Source organism: Giraffa tippelskirchi, chromosome 10, assembly GCF_054371585.1.
Source record: "Giraffa tippelskirchi isolate mGirTip1 chromosome 10, T2T-mGirTip1v1.2.pri, whole genome shotgun sequence".
In the NCBI taxonomy this organism is placed as follows: Eukaryota; Metazoa; Chordata; class Mammalia; order Artiodactyla; family Giraffidae; genus Giraffa; species Giraffa tippelskirchi.
In genome coordinates, this window is record NC_137284.1 from 56,459,184 (window position 1) to 56,475,601 (window position 16,418).

Consider the following 16,418-nt stretch of genomic DNA (forward strand, 5'->3'; position numbering starts at 1 on the left):
GGAATTTAAGACCAGGCCAATGCTGAACTATTATCAGATGCTAAATTCCAGTGTATATTTGGTTCTATTTCTATTAATAGACTCTCAGTTCTCTTCCACTGATCTGGCCATGTATTTAATTACCAGTGCACAAGGGTTTTATTTACTGTAATATGGCAGATAAGACTAGTCCTCCTGTGTTATTTCTTAATTTTAAAAATGTCCAGGCTATTATTGAATGACTTACTCCCACCATGAACTTTAGAATCACTTTTCTTATTCAAAAGCAAAACAAAGCAAAACACTCCAAAACACCAACACCACCAACAACCTCATCTTTATTGAGAAGCTTGTGAAATGTAGAAATTGGTGTAGGGAGAACTGACTTACGCTGTTGAATCATTTTTCCCCCTAAATATTAGGCTACTTAAATTCATTTCAGTTAAGATATAGCTTTTCTTTTATTTGGTCATTTTATGGCCCCTTGACAGATTGGCTTCTTAAATTCAATTTTCTATTGGATTGCACATTGTATGTAAGAAAGCTGTGAACATTTTTACAAATCTTATAATCTGTCATTTTACTGAATTTTCTTGCTTTATATATGTAATAGCAGATTTTAGTTGATTCTCTTGGGGTTTTCTACACAGATGTCCATCTCATTTGTGAATAATGACTATTTTGCCTCCTCTTTTCCAATTTTTAGGCTTCGTATTTTGTTCTCTTGTGTAACTGTATCAACAAGTACCTTTAAAGCAATTACATACCTAAAGCTCAATTAGTGACCACTTAGAATTTTTCCCATTATAATAATGTTGTGGTGAATATTCACAACAGAGTTCGAGTAGTAGGGGTCATTTCCTTAGGATAGATTCCTTCAAGTGTAATTTGTTGGGTCAAAAGATGTAAAACTTTTAAAGACTTTTAATATGTTTTATTACATGACTTTCCCCAAAGGGTCTATCGGTGACTATAAGCACCCTTCCTCCTCTGTTAGCCCAAGGTTTCTGTCACAGACGTCCTCTTATCCCAGCCCTTCCTCTGTGTGCCTCCCTTTGGCCACCCGTGGAGGAGATCCCCAGGGAGTACCAAATCAAGCCCCCTCCCCAAACCAAATAAGAGCAAAACACAAGAACCAAAAACTGCTACCAGTAATTATTATAGTATTAGTCCCTCAGTCGTGTCCAACTCTTTGCAACCCCATGGACTGAATGTAGCCCTAGGAAGCCCCAAGACAAAAACTTAACCCTCTTCTAGTGAGTGTGCCCACGTGCTAAGTCGCTTCGGTCGTGTCCGACTCTTTGCAACCCCATGGACTGTAGCCCACCAGACTCCTCTGTCCATGGGATTCTCCAGGCAAGAATACTGGAGTGGGTTGCCATGCCCTCCTCCAGGGGATCCTCCCAATCCAGGGATCAAAACTGAGGCTCCTGCAGCAGCAGGTGGATTCTTTACTATCCGAGCCACTGTAATGAACTTGGAAACGAAATTTAAATGCTTTGGGGATTATTTGTTCATCTTGCAAGTCATCCTAGATGCCTCCTTTCCCTGATCTCTCACACTCTAAAGCCACTGAGTCCGGTAGGTTTAACCAGCCTACCTTCTCTCCTACCCACTTTATTTTTCATCCACACCATTATTGCTCTAGTTCAGGAACTCATCCTCTCTCTCATCTGGGCTGCTGTAATCCCATCTAAGTGATCTTACAACTACTGTGAAGTCCTTTCTCTGCCCCCACTCAGAACACTTCAGTGGCAGCAGACACCTCAGGGTGGCCACCATCTATGTATTTGTCCAGTTTCTCACTTTCACCTCTATCTTACCACTACCTGCTAGCCAGACCAGACTATTTGCAGTTCCCTGCCAGGTATGATTCTAAATCTCCATGTTTCTACTTGTGCCCTTCCAACCACAAGAATGTCCTCCTCAGCACCTCACACCTCCCGCCCCATTCCCCTAGGAAACTCCTGTTTATGTTTAAGATCCAGCTCAAGGGGTTGCTCTCTGGTGAAACATTTCCCATTCCACCCTTTGCCCCCCACCCTACAATTATTATAGGAAGGGCTGTCCATTGGATCGAGTCTGGCAATATTCCCTGAGATTCTTTTCGTGCCCAGTTTGCCAGAGTTCTAATGGAAATGGAACAGAGATCGGTAGGGACTGGCGTTTCCCCTCTTTTTGGTGAATCGTATTTGTTTAAATGTGACTTCAAGGTTACTCGATACAAACCTATCCCCACCATCAGTATAAACGCGGGGATCGGCACTGCAGAAGGGGCCTGGATCGTGAGCTGGGGAGGGAGGCTTGAAGGGTAAGAGTGCGCTCTGCCCCTCCCGCTTGCTCGTGCCTCAGGGCACTTGCCTTGCTGACTGTTAATGACCACCTTAGGCCCTGAAGCACAAGGATGAGAGACCCCCCAGTGACTGGTGCAACTTCAGACAAAGCTTTTGGTTGCCCGTCCCCCCGCCTTTTTTTGTTGATGGAAGAGAGACTCAGAAATCCTGTGAGGTAGTTTCATAAAAGGGTAAAATCTTAGAGCTGGAAAAGGGCGGGGCGGTCATCATAACATATAATGCAGTTCTTTGCTTCCAGAAAGACCCGAGGAACTAACCAGTACTTCCGGTTTTTAAAGGTCTGTGGGAATGAAAAACCCTTTGTTTATTGCAGCCAGCACCTGTCAGCCCTCAATGACAAGGAGCTTCTGGGTCGCACTTCCTGTCCGTGCCCACCACACATCTCCTTGTCTCCTCTAACTCCATTTCCTGCCTCTAGGGTGACTGGCTTCCTAGCTCCAGGTTCCAGGGACTGCCAGGAAGCAAGAGTGCTCCAGAACACGCCAGTTACACGTTTTGAACTTGTATCAGAGCCTCTCTCTGATTCGTGTTCTCAAAAGTGGGTGAGGTCGGGGCTGGAGGAGGGCACCCGCGTGGAAAGCCTCAAGTGTAAACACGGCTCTCGCGATTCCTGGCGGAAACGGAAGAGGTGTCCCCATTGCACACCTGGGGGATAGATTTTTGCTTCGCCCAGCACAGCTGCCCTTCTGCAGACTGTTCCAAAGTGGGCCAGTTTATTCCAAATTCCACTGCGAGTTTTGGTTAATATCGAGTGAGATATTCAAAGCCAGTTAACCATCTACGAGTTACAAGGGTTCCTCTTTTTTTTAAGTGGATTCATTGAGAAACACAGACAAAACTGCTAACACATGTTTCTGTTGTTCGGCCTTAGTCTTATCACAGTTTGAAACTGTGGAAAATCGATTACGTGCTTTCAATTACTCCCTGCCCTGGCACCAAAGCGTCCCTTCATTCTTTCCGGACAGTGAACATTTTGCAACATCTACCAACTAACAGTCTGTTAGGATTCTCTGCTAAATGGATGTCGGACAAATAAACGGAACGGAAGGCTGGTGGAATGCTAAACATCCCCGCTCCCCTCTGTTGTGGCCTCCGTGCAGCTTGGGACCTTTCTGACTTACTGCTCAACATCTGGACGGCATTCGCGTTGCTTCTCAAGGACACAGGCGTGCACCTCCGGTGAATTTCAACTTTCAACGTCTCTCTGGCTCTAATCTATATTTAATGTTTCATGACTGGTAGTCAAAGAAGCTTCAGCTAAATATCAGGTTGGAATGAAAATGATCCTTGGGAGAACATTTGCTTCCAGCGTGTGCCAGCAAAGTGTCTGTGACAGAAGCTTTCCCCAGAGATGTGTCGCCCATTCTCTTGCAGTAATAATAATTACGCCTTATGATTGCTGTGCCCACATAATAAAAGATCGCTTCATCAAATGTGATCCGAGGGGACGCTGCCTCCACTCCTAGCTGGATGTCAGTCACAGAGAGCAGCACCCCTAGGGATCCCCAATCTTTTGCTTACCCTTTTCAGTCCCGTGTTGTTAGCATTGTGTTTCTTCATTTTCTTCTCAATGCAAATGATGTGTAAATCATGCCCTCCAGAAGGCACATGTGGTGAGAGGGAGAGGGTGGGGAGGGAGGGGGGGCTGGTGTATTCTCCCCCGGCCCCCCTCCCCAACCTACCACAGGGATTTCTCGCATGGAACATAATTACATCTGTGCCATATGGGCTCATTTATATTCTATTACAGGTTAAGCTAATACGACTCAGAAATATGCTAAAAATACCTCAAAGTATTCTAGAGCTGTCAAAACACTTGTCATTTCTTGCTCACCCTTTTGATTGCTAGTGTTTTTGTTTTTGTTGGGAGATTCAGAGAGTTAAGAAAGCATGCTGGCATGCTGATGTCCAGTCGATAAATATAGTTTAATTTCCTGTATTATTGCAATCCGTGGGCTTGCAAAGAAAAGATCTTTCTTAATAAACCTGGAATGGCCCCAAGACATGGGCACTGAAGCCCCTGCACTTGTAGATTTTAATTTCCCAAGAGGTAGAAAATACAGATTTCAGATGTGTGGTTTTGTCAGCTTTAGAATATTTCTTGTCTTTGTTTGATGTAATTATTCATTGTGATAGAGAAATACCTGCAGCGGGCTGACACAGGAGAAGCATGCTACAGTTAAAAGAGTTGGTTTGGATGTCAGGCAAATCTTGCCAAGATTTTACATGTGGCATGATAATGAGAAGTATAATCTGCAATGAGTAATGAGTTCAATAATGATTTACAAGCCATGTTGGGTTGTTTTCATGCAATGGTTAAAGTCCATCCACCCATTCATTTCTACTATCATTTTGGAAAATTGGTGGGTCATGCCTGTGTAGACTGTTAACCTAACAGTTTATCTTTCCTTTTTTCATTATTACTATCAACATGTTAGTGGAAATTAATAGAATTTGTCTTGGGAACAGGAGAGCATGCAGAAATGTTTTACTTTTCCATGCTTGACAAGCAACATTTCCAAAGCATATATGGTGCTAATTATGCTATCAGCCATCAAATACACAATACTTTCTACACAATCCACACAAAAGCATACTTTTCCAGTTTTCCAATAATTGTTCTACGCTCTCTGGTTGAAGGAGTGGTTAAGACTGCCTGGTTCCAATCTCAAATTCTGCTACTCACTAGCTTGTTATCTTGGCAAATTCTGTAATTTTTGTAGTTCCCCCATCTATAAAATGAACATAATACTAGCAGGTACAAACTATTATATATAGAATGGATAAACAGAAAGATCCTACTGTATTGCATAGGGAACTATAGTCGATATCCTGTGATAAAATATAATAGAAAAGAATGTGAAAAAATGCATATATATGTATAGCTAGGTCATTTTGCTATACAGCAGAAATTAACACAACATTGTAAACCAACTATACTTCAATGAAATAAATTTTTTAAAAAATGAGCATAAGAACAGTAGCTCTCTCCATGGGTTTTTTGGAAATAATGAGAATGTAGGTAAAATATTAGGCACAGCTTCTGGCATGCAGTAAATATTTGCTATTATTGTTGTTGATTTTAGCTTTAACATACAGCTTCTTTATACAGCTATAGGGCTGTTTTAATAAGAAAGGTATATTTTTACCAAAATCATGTTAGTTGCATAAACTTCCACTTATCTTAGATCATGCAGGCCAGAGTTTCTTGGTACTTTTGGACTATGAAGCCAAGTTCTTACTTTAGAATCAACAGAAATTTCATAAATTGGCATGGTAAGAAGTAGAAAAATTCAATGTTAATATATTAAAAACAGTTTTTGGATGTCTATAATTTTGAAATATTTGTACATTTATGATTGTTCAGAATACAAAATGTCTGAACTAATGCAATTGAAATGTTCCATTTAAATAAGAAAGAATTACAGTTTATAGTGGGTAGATGTTTTAACCAGAAACTATAACTAAATTTTTAGTTTTTACTTCTTTCAGTCCTTAATGTAGAGCTATCTCAAGACTTTGAAGGGGTGTGTGTGTGTGTGCGTGTGTGTGTAGAGAATCTATACTGTAGATACACACACACAAGAGAATCTAATTTTGACGTCTTCATTCAGCCTCATGAACTTGTACTTACAGACTAGGAAAATCATGTACTTTCCTAGTCTGTAAGATTGGGCTCTCTATTACCCCTCAAGTCTTTTCTCCTTTCAGGCTGTTTATACTATCATAAACGGGCTTCTCAGGCAGTACATTGGTAAAGAACATGCCTTCCAAAGCAGGAGGCATAAGAGATGTGGGTTTGAACCCTGGGTCAGGAAGATCCTATGGAGTTGGAAATGGCAACCCACTCCAGTATTCTTGCCTGGTGAATCCCATGGACAGAGGATCCTGGTGGGATACAGTCCATGGGTTCACAAAGAGTTGGACATGACTGAGTGACTCAGCACACATACTACCATAAAAGTGGAATTTTAAAAATTGGAATTATTATAAAAAGGGCTATAAGTCGCCTAGACACCTCAAACATATTTTTGAATGGAAAGTCTTACATAAACTTGATGTAGAAATAGGAGTCTTCCTTTTCATTTGCTTTGACCTTGTGGTTAGGGGTAGAGACAAAGACAAAACAGGATACAGGTAATATTTTACAGGGGGAGCCACTCCATCTTCCTCCCTCCCCAGGCTGTAGGCACTAAGTTTTTGAACGAGGATACCAAAGATTTGGGGCATCCCAGGTGGCGCAGTGATTAAAAAAAAATCTGCATGCCAATGCAGGAGAGGAAGGAGACGTGGGTTCTATCCCTGGGTTGGGAAGATTGCCTGGAGTAGGAAATAGCAACCCACTCCATTATTCTTGGGCTTCCCTGGTGGCTCAGTGGTAAAGAATCTGCCTGCCAATGCAGGAGACCCGGGTTCGATCCCTGGGTCGGGAAGATCCCCTGAAGAAAGGAGTGGTAACCCACTCCATATTCTTGCCTGTAGAATTCCATGGACAGAGGAGCCTGGTGGGCCACAGTCCATAGGATCACAGAGTCAGACATGACCGAGTGACTGAGCATGCGTGCAGGCCAAAGATTTAAAAGGTGCAGTAGCCAGGGCAATAGCCATGTGACTCTAGGCCCTCATGACTTACGAAACTTCATGTTTAAAACTAGTATCTTTCAGCTCTCAGAAAATGTTTGTTTGTTTGTTTGTTTTTCCTCTCGAAATCACCCCCAGAGACTTTTCTGCAGAGACGATTAGACACACAAACTTTTGATGGTTAAAGTTCAGTCATATTTTCTTTTTAGTTTTCTCCTTTCAGTTGTATTGTAAGTTGCTTTAAAGTAAAAATCAGTTTTCCTCTTTAACCTTTCATGTTAAAAATAAGATAAATCTTTATGATGGTAAATGGGATTTGTTTCTCAGGTTGCTTCGGTGTGAGATTAATGTGTTCCAAAATGTCATATGGTTCGACCTTAAGTCTTTTCTTAGAATATCTTGCCTAACCTATTCCTCTGTTGTCAACATGAGACTACAGAGGGTGTTCAAGCTAAGGGCTGGTAGAAATCTATTCTACTGAGAGTCAAAAGCAGGTCTTTTTCTTTTCCCCTGTAGTTACCCTTAATAGGTCAGGAAAGAAATGATCTGGGAAAGCTGGAAGTAAAGGTGAAACAACATAAGACAACCAGTTAGTTCACAAACATGAAGTTTACTTGTCCCTGGTAGGGGATAAGTATGTTTGTGCTAATTACTTAATTATAATTTTTATTAATAAATGAACTGCATTCTCTTTAAAAATGCCCAGCTACAGGAACAAAGACACCGCCCCCTCCCCAATAGAAGCCTTGTTCTCCCAACTTATCCTCTTTAATTTTTTTTATGGCATTTTTAAAATTTTAATCGGAGGCTAATTACTTTACAATATTGTGGTGGTTTTGCCATACATTTGCATGAATCAGCCGTGGGTGTACATGGAGGATATATACAAGGTGTAATTGGAGGATAACTGCTTTACAATGCTGTTGGTTTCTGCCTTAAAAAAAATGAATAATTATATATGTGTCCCCTCCCTCTTGAGCCTCCCTCCTCCTCCCATCCCACCCCTCTGGGTGGTCACAGAGCACCAGGCTGGACTCCCTGTGTTATATAGCAGCTTCCCAAGCAATCAAGTGAAAGTCTCTCAGTCATGTCCAACTCTTTGCCACCCCATGGACCGTACAGTTCATGGAATTCTCCAGGCCAGGATACTGGAGTGGGTTGCCATTTTCTTCTCCAAGGGATCTTCCCAACCCAGGGATCAAACCCAGGTCTCCCATGTTGCAGGCGGATTCTTTACCAGCTGAGCCACCAAGGAAGCCCAGCAGCTTCCTACTAGCCATCTATTTAACACACGGTAGTGTATATATGTCAACACTACTCTCTCAGTTTGTCCTACCCTCTCCTTCCCCTGCTGTGTCCACAAATCTGTTCTGTCTCTCTGCATCTCAGTTCCTTCTCTGCAAATAGGTTCATCTGTAGTTTCTCTAAATTCCATATATATGCATGAATAGATATTTGTTTTTCTCTTTCTGACTTACTTTACTCTGTATAACAAGCCTTAGGTTCATCCACTTCACACACAACTGATTCAAATTCATTCCTTTTTATGACTGAGTAATGTTCCATTGTATATATGTACCACAATGTCTTTATCCATTCATCTGTTGCTGGACGCCTAGACCAACTTAGCCTTCAACAACAGAAGCTCTACAGAAGTGACCTAAGTTATAGCTATTCTGGCACTCCACACCAGATCTAGATGCTTGAAACTTTAGAACTAGAACTATGTGCTCCCATATCCTCTGTAAAAGATAATTATCCTATCTAGAAGGAAAGATAATTTCAAATGTGAACAGCCATTTACAGAACTCTCAGAAGAAATTTCTAGAGTCCCAATTTGTCCCAATTGGGACAAATTCCTAGAGTCCCAGTTAACAGAAAAAACAAACAAACTATTGTATGAAAAAAATTCTCTGAAGATAAAAGAAAATGTAAACTTTAACCACAGAAGTGTGACATATTTCACATAACCTATGTAAGCTATCATCTAGGAGACAGTGAGAAACCTGAGAGTTGTGACTAATTTTTTTAAAAAATACTGAGGAAGCTTAACGCACTGGAATTATAATTTAATGTTACTATCTTGTGTATTATCTTTTTAACATACTTTTTTCTTGTTTTGTTTTTTGGGGAGAGGGTAGGAAATTTAGAAAAATCACAAATGATACAAAGAAAAAAATAAATTTCACATCAAGATAAACCTCCTTGACATTTTATCTCCTTCTAGTCTTTTCTCTATCTGTAAAGATATAATTTAAGGTAATTATGTACTGCATACAAAATTATATATCCTAGATTTTTCCCCTTTGGCATTCTTTCATTTCCTCATATCTTTAAATATTTTCCCCCAATTCTGTTTTTAACAATTGCATAATATTTCATCGCACAGTTTTACCATAACTTTGTTTACCTTAATTTGCCATTTGAGATTTTACCTTCTTGGTGATTTCAGTACTGCAGTGGATGGTCTTTCCAGGGTCTTGGGTACTCAGATCCCTGACACTTTTTCCCTGCTTCAGTCGCCCACTCCCATGGGCAGACCCTACCGGGCCATGCCATTCCCACTCCCCCGGTGTCATGTATCCCGCTCTGACCAACATCTTCTGACTTTCTGGATCACTCCCTTTAGTATTCTTTTTTTTTTTTTTTAATTGGAGGATAGCTGCCTTACAATACTGTATTGGATTCTGCCATACATCAACATGAATCAGCCATCGGCACATATACACACCTTCCCTCTTGAACCTCCCTCCCACTTCCCACCCCATCACACTCCTCTATCCTTTAGTATTCTGACTATAATTCTTTGACCCCACTGGGGCCTGCAATTCTAACACCTTTTCACTGTCTCTTACTCCTTCATGTCCAGACTCCTCTTTGCCCAACTGAATTCCATCCACAACAATCACTGTCACTGCATACCTTCGGGTTCCTTGCCCCTCTGTTGTTCTGTCATGTTTGTTTTAAGCCGTAATGTTGCCTAAATACAGCTCTTTGTCTATGCTGGAGGGTAACTTGTCATGGCTGGAGAAGAACACGAATGTGCTGATTGATCTCACTTTAAATTCAGAAGCACACACGCGGTGAACCCTTAGTACTCACTGTACCTTTTCTATACCCTCTAGTCCCTTTCCTCACCTACTCACCACCTATTTGACATCTTCTCTGTCCTCAAACCTCCAAGATCTTTCCCCCATCTTTATCATCTCAGCTGAGGATATTATATCCTAGTTTACTGAGAAACTGAAGATATTAGAAGAGAACTTTCACTGACTCTAATCACATCTCCACCCTCCACCTTCCACAATCACAGCTCCACCCTCCCATCTGTCCCCTCATACACTGTTGTCCCATTTGCTATCAGAGATGAGCTATCCAGACTCCTGACTACACGGACACTGGTTCCCATCCTTTTTCACCTACTTGCTTTAGCAATTGTTCTCTCTCTCCTATATTATCTGGGAGACAGTGAAGGACAGGGAAGCCTGGCATGCTGCAGACCATGGGGTTACAAAGAGCCAGACACGACTTAGCAACACAACAACAACGACGCCTGTATTATCAAGATGTGAGTTCTGCGCTGGACCATTTCCAGTAGCATACCAACATGCTGCTCTTCTTCCATCTTTCCTTTATGAGCTGTCACGTCATTTCTTTGGGTACTTCTGGCAACATGTGTTGAAGGGGATGTCTCGACTTGCCGTTTCTGATTCTTGCCCTTCCTTCCTCTCCAGAGCCCTCTCCAACTAGATGTGTACCTCCTTCCACTATTTCACTGAAGTTGCTCTAATCAAGATCATGAATGATCTCCCTGTTGTGAAATCCAATGGTCAGTTCTCGATTCTCACTTGTTTCCACCTTTCTTCATTTGACTTCTGGGACACCACCCTCACTGAATTTCTTTCTGCCTTACTAGATGCTTCTTCTCAGTCTTACTTACAGGTTTTCTTTTCCTCCCTGATCTCTTTATATTGAGATCCGTGATGTCTCAGTTCGTGGTCCTCTTTTCTTCTCCATCGACACTTACTTTCTTGGTCGTGACTTTAAATACCACTTTTTAAAAAATTCTTTTTAGGTGGACCATTTAAAAGTCTTTATTGAATTTGTTACAATATAGTTTTTATGTTCTTTTTTTTTCTTTTCTTTTTTGACCATGAGGCATGTGGGACTTAGCTCCCTGACCAGGTATCGAACCCACAATCTCTGCATTGTAAGGTGAAGTGTTAACCATTGGAGGACCACACTTAAATGCCTAGGACTCCTAAACTCATCTCTTCACCTTAGACCTCTTCCCTGATCTCCAAGCTCATGTATAGTTACCAACCACATTGTCATCTTGTTGTCTCAAAGTGAACATGCCCCAAACTGAGCTCCTGACACCCACACTTACATTCCCAACAGCTGTTTCCATCTCACTTAAATGGCAACGCAATCTTCCTGGGGCTCAGACACAACTTTGGCAGCATCCTTGACTTTTATTTTTCTCATGCCCTATACCTAATTCGGGCTTCCGAGGTGGCGGTACTGGTAAATAACCCACCTGCCAGTGCAGGAGACGTAAGAGACATAGGTTCCATCCCTGGGTAGGGAAGATCCCCTGGAGGAAGACATGGCAACCCCCTCCAGTATTCTTGCCTGGAGAATCCCATGGACAGAGTTGGTGGGCTACAGTCCATAGTGTGTCAAAGGGTTGGACATGACTGAAGTGACTTAGCACGCATGCATACCCAATTCATCAGAAAATTTCTTCCTCTGCTTTTGTCATACATCCCGAACTTGACCATTTCTCAGCACCACTTGTGCTACCATCTTGGTCCGCATCACTATGACCAGCTTCCTAACCTTTTCCCTGGTTTCCAGCCTTATCCCTTCCAACATCTATTCTCAGCACAACAGCCAAGTAACCCTCTTATATCTGATTCTGATCAGATTACATCTCTGCTCAGAATCTCCTAAGGGCTTCCCAGTTCAACCGGATTAAAGCCAGAATCCTTACAGTGGTCTTTGGGGCCCTATGTGTTCTGACCCCAGTTCCCTAGCTGAGCCTTTTTTTTTTTCCTCCTTCTCTCCCCTAAATTCACTTCCCTTCAGCCACACCAGTCTCCTTGTTGTTCCTCAAACATGCCTGGCAAATTCCCACTTCGGGGCCTTTTTGGTGGCTGTCACTTTTGCCTGAAAAAGCAAATACTCTTTATACGGATGTCACCTCATCAATAAAACCTGCCCCAGCACCTTATTTTATATTGCACCCTCAACACCTCCTGTTCTCCTGATCCTCCTTATCATGTTTTCTCATTTTTTAAAAAATTCAATACACACTCTTTTTTTATGTTTGAGAACCAGTAGTTTTTATTTTATTTTTTCTGGCCACACCACGGGGCATGTGGGATCTTGGTTCCCTGACCAGGGACTGAAACGTGGAAGTGTAGAATCTTAACCACTGGACTGCCAGTCCAGTGGAAGTTTCTTAGCAACCTGTGTAATTTATTTATTTGTTGCATTTGTGTTTATTCTCAGCATTCCTATCTGAAATGTAAGCTCTCACAGTTTTAGAGGCTTCATTTTCTTCACTGTGATATGCTGAGCACTGAGAAAAATATCCAGCACATCATAAGTGTTCGATAAATATTTGTTCAGAAACTTTAATAAACAGAGAAAATGCAAACATTTTAAAGGTATGTTAATCTTCTCACTTCAGTCAACATTCGTTTTGAAAAACTTGCTCTCTGAGTTCAAGTATAATTTCTAACTTTGGTGTAGAACCCCTTACTTGAAGCTTCACCTTACCATTCTTTGGAGGAAATGACTTTCAGAAATGTTTTGATGATGGATGAAATGAGAAAGAATAGCCAGACACACTGAAAAGTCAAGTGAAAAATTATGACAGCCATCTGGATATTTCAGCTACATGGACTCCAGCAGGGAACCGCTGTCATCTAGCAGAATATATAACTCCCAGCAGAAACACTTTAATTTGTGAACTGGGGCATGGAGGGTGGTGAGTTGGAATGGGCACGATGGACGGTTGGCCGTGAAAAGGAAGTGGCAAGTAAAATGGAAGGAAAATGATGCATTGGAGAAAGCATCAAGTACTCAACCCTTGTCAGTGACCATGCCTGTAGTTGTATGCTGGCAATGCCTGTCTTTTCTGACCGACAAGACAGTGATATGCATTACTGCACAGCATAGAAAGGCTGGCCATTCTCTTTTGCTCAGATCTTAATTATTGTGTTGGCTTTGAACTTACACGGAAAATCGAACTGTACAAAGTATGCTTAAATTTCTCTCCCACCCCACGGTTCAGAGCCTGAGCACATGCTGCTACAAATCTGCTGGGGGAACAAATTGAAAAGGGATCCTTTTCAAGTATGAAGGCATTCAAATCCAGCCAAGGGGACAGGAGGGGCAACCACTAAGCAAACACGTGCATTCATCAAGAGGCACTCAGAAACAGCGCTCAACCCACCTAGGAGGATTTTGCAAAGGAAAAAGCTGATTTCCACCAAAGAGGAAAGTAAAATTGCTCACAGGGAACCAGTCATGTGTGTGCACCCCACTCTGTAGCCATTTAAAATCATTTCCTCCTGATCTGTTTTAATCAGTTTCCTATTAGTTTCTTTTCTCCTAGTTGAGAAAAATTATGCAGAGAGGGTGGGGGAGGAAAGGGGCAGAAGTCAGGGATGGGGGTACCCAGCAGAGTAGCCACTCTCCCTCCTGAACAGTGCTGTGTTACTTGTTTGGGAAAAATAAAGGAAAAGAAAAGAATTATTTTACTAAGGTCTCAGTAAGGCTTCTGAGGCTTCACAGGGGCGATAGGCAGCCAGGGTCGCTGTTGTTTGGTTGCTCAGTCGTGTCCGACTCTTTGCCACCCTATGGACTGTAGCCCACAAGGCCCCTCTGTCCATGGGATTTCTCAGGCAAGAATACTGGAGTGGGTTGCCATTTCCTACTCCAGGGGATCTTCCCGACCCAGGAATCGAACGCATGTCTCCTGCATTGGCAGGCGAGTTCTTTACCACCGACCCACCCAAGAAGCCCAGGGTAGCTGAGTAAAGTTTTTTCTTTTTTTTTTTTCAGGAAAACAGAGAAAACTGATAGGTAAGGAAAGGCATTTAGAGAATGCTAGGATGCATGTATGTTGGGGGAATACTGCAATTTTCAATAGAATGGTCAGACAGTGATTTGCTGATAAGATGACATTTGAGCCACTACCTAAAGGGAGAGAGGTCTTAAGTTGCAAGAAGGAAGAACATTCCAAGTGGAGGAAACAGCAAAGATTTCAGAATGGAAGCACAGTGTGGGCTTGAAGAACATCACGGATGTAGTGTGACTGGAGCTGAGTGACACTGCTTTATTTCTCCCTATAACATTCATCACCACTTGACATGCCACAGGTTTTCCTGTTGATTCCTTTATTGCTCATACCCCCAGATCTAGAACAGTGTACATGGTGGCACATAGTGGGCACTGTAGTAGGCGCATGCTTCGGGGATGAAGACTACTGGAAGTCCTGCAATGGAGAGACCTCATGGGAGATTGCCTACAGCTTAGACAATTGCATGGGGTCACTTCTTCTTCCCATCTGGTAAGACTGATCAGTGCAGGGGAGAAAGGCCTGTATGCCGTGCCCACTTTGGGACTACTGTGAAGGACCACCCAAGTTCCAGACCTCTCCATGTGGTTGGCTGAAGCCTTCCTTAAGACTACATCAGTGTTCAGGTTTTCCTTTTGCCCAGTTCTGCTTCCTTCCTCTCCTTTCCACAGGTGTGTATTTCAGGAACATTTCCTATTTGACATGCTGTCTGGTGAGCTACAGTCCATGGGATCACAAAGAGTCAAACATGACTGAGCGACACATGCTGCTAAACCTGGGGCTTCCCAGTTGGCTCAGTGGGTAAAGAATCAGCCTGCAACGCAGGAGATACAGGAGACCTGGGTTCAATCTCTGGGTCAGGAATATCTCCCAGAGGAGGGCATGGCAACCCACTCCAGCATTCTTGCCTGGAGAATCCCATGGACAGAGAGGAGCCTGGTGGGTTACGGTCCAGAGGGTCACACAGAGTCAGACTGAAGTGACTGAGCACACACACACACTGCTAAGCTCTGTCTCATAGTCTGCTTCCAGGGAGACCCAACCTGAGATGACTCAGGAGTGGCACTGAGAAAACAGATGCTTAAATGGGATGTTGGAGGTGAACCACCTGCCAACCGATAGGCAATGAGGACTCCAACATGGATGGTATGTGGCATGTCCCTCACACTAGGTAGCAATTTATTGGTGGTAAATCAGGATTGTATGCTAGTAAAAAAAAAGGCATTAGTTGGTACATTGTAGAGGCATTTGAGAAGTATGGGAGAAATCATATCTATAAGGACTTTGGAATTGAGTGGTGATTTATTGCTAAGATCAGTTAACACTCTGGGAAAAGATTTTTTAAAACATGCTAACAGCAATTACTCAGCAATTAAAAGTCAAGTTTGAAAGCCAAAGGGAGTCTTCCTGGTAGCATACGAAGAATCTCCCATTTCCTGCAGTGGAAAGATATAAAAAGCTGAGGAACAGGCTTAACATTTAATTATAAGAGAAGATGAGCTCTGATGAATACTAACTCCCAACCAAGCGTGGTCTTCTATCCCAAGGTCAGGACCTTCACTGTTACAGAATGGACCCTGACACAGGGCATAGGACTTCTAGGTTAATGCACCCAAAATCCGAATCCCTAGCTTCAGCTTCAGAGAGTACTGGTAAGGGTCTACCAACTGGCTCTCCAATACACTTCTTGGACACACTTTTAAGTTTATTGTATGTCATTACTTCTCCATCACTTTCTCTGTCTGGACAATCAAGAAAACAATAATAAATTAAGCCCTGACTTATAGTGTTGTCTAATTTCCATGGGATAAATCCTCCCACCATGGCCACTGTCAGGGTGACATCACTGAACATGGAATTTAAAAAGCTGTTCATTAACATCCCATTACACACACACACACACACACACACACACACACACACACACACACAAGTATGTATACACACATAATGAATAGTGTGAAAGTCGCTCAGTCGTGTCCAACTCTTTGCGACCCCATAGACTATACAGTCCATGGGTTTCTCCAGGCCAGAATACTTGAGTGGGTAGTCTTTCCCTTCTCCAGGGGATCTTCCAACCCGGGGATCAAACCCAGGTCTCCTGCATTGCAGGCGAATTCTTTACCAGCTGAGCCACAAGGGAAGCCCAAGAATACTGGAGTGGGTAGCCTATCCCTTCTCCAGGGGATCTACCCATATTTCCGACCCAGGAATCCAACTGGGGTCTCCTGCATTGCAGGCAGATTCTTTATCAACTGAGCTATCAGGAAAGCCTGTGTGTGTACATAGATATATATATTTCTTCCAGATACAATAGACATAAATAACCTCAAGAGCATAAATAACAGTAAAATACAATCAAATTACTAGGAAATGATGATGAGTTTTGAATACTTATTTCCTTTATGTTT